The sequence below is a fragment of the Propithecus coquereli genome, unplaced genomic scaffold (assembly GCF_000956105.1).
Source record: "Propithecus coquereli isolate 6110/MARCELLA unplaced genomic scaffold, Pcoq_1.0 Scaffold130, whole genome shotgun sequence".
NCBI lineage: Eukaryota > Metazoa > Chordata > Mammalia > Primates > Indriidae > Propithecus > Propithecus coquereli.
In genome coordinates this window covers 587,275-589,010 of record NW_012137192.1, presented here as the reverse complement: position 1 = coordinate 589,010, position 1,736 = coordinate 587,275, and positions in this window count along the sequence as shown.

Genomic DNA, 1,736 nt, shown 5'->3' with positions numbered 1-1,736 from the left:
GTACATATTTATTGGGATACAGAATGATATTTTGATACATGTATACAGCGTGTAATGATCAAATCAGGGTAGTTATCATTCATCACCTTGAATATTTATTATTTCCTTGTGTAGTGCACATTCAAAATCCTCTTTTGTAGCTTTTCGAAAATATACACTAAATTGTTAACCATATTCACCCTACAGTGCTACAGAACAAAATACAAAGAAAAAAATGAAAAGCAATTACCTATGACTTTCCATACTAATGTAGCAGGTGTTTTTCATTTTTGCTTATTACTTTCCTGTTGCTATTTGCAAATAGCTTATTTTACACTGTTTATGTCACGTATAAATCACAATCTATGGTTTCTTTTTTGCTACTTGAAATTGTATTACAAATAGTTGTCTCCTCTTAGTGTTCATAATAATCATTTTTCATAGCTATGTAATATCCCAGTGTGTTAATGTACCATAATTTAGTAATCCTTTCCCTATTGGTGAACATTTTTTCTGTTATAGATAATGCTGCACTGAATATTTTCTGGGAACGTATTTCTTGCTTTTGTTGAATTATTTCCTTAGGAGAAATTTCCAAAAACGGAATTGCTACAGAAAGGGAATGAAAATCTTTGCTTTTTTTGCTACATATTACCATAGTCCTTTCAGAAATATTCTATTAATCAAAATGGCATAAGCAGAGAAAAATGTATTGACATAACTACATGTTTTGGGCATTGAATACTATCATCTGTAATAATCATTTATTAGTCATCATGGACATGTTTTAAACTGATGCAATTATTTTATGAAAAATTTGGCTTTGATAACAATGTTTATATAGGAATGTCAGTACTACCATATTTCCTGGTGGTAATTCTCTATTTATCTATGTGTGAACATCAGTCTTACAAACAAGAAGAAATAAATATTTGACACTAGCTGATTAATGACTGGCAATTTAGTACCTTGCATCCAATACTATATAGTTTTGAAAATTGGAAAACAGCTTGATTTCTGAGCTAATTTAAACACTTACCTTGGTAATTCTTTTAAAATAATCAATCTGCTTAGCAGATCTTTTCATAAATATTGCAAACTGTAGGACAAGCTCCGATTAATAGGTAAATTACCAATTCAGGAGTGTGAGTTTAACATTACTAAGTGTGACGGAGGAGGGCAGTAGTAGACCTTCCAATTTTCTTAATCACAGATTTTACTTTTTCACTGTTCCAGCGTAGACATGGCTTTGAGAATACAGACACAGAGAATACAGGCTCAGCAATGCCAGGATAGATTTAATATTTAAAGTTCAGTCAAATGCCAAAAGACACAGAGGTTTCCTTCTGCACTAAAATAGCAAATCCCATTACTTTGAAAATCAGAACAGAATAGAGTACCTCACCATCTTACCCACATAATTCTTGGATGCTTTCATAAACATGGCAATGGATAACATTGCCTTTTGCAGTGGTTTTGCAGATTAGATGAATCTACAGTCAACTTTTGATAATATCGAATTGATAAAACTCAGTTGGTCAATGTTAATATATTTCTACCGATTTGATCAATTTTTAGATGCATTCTCCAAATAAACATTCATAAAAATTGGTCTGGTCTGCACCTTTCTAACAAGTGTATGGATTTCATAATAAATTAAATAGAGATTTCTTTTCACTCTCCAAGATTAAGTTCTTGGTTGCCTTAAGGGCACAGCAATTTATAAGTTGTTTTATAAATTTTGTCTGGATTAAGCA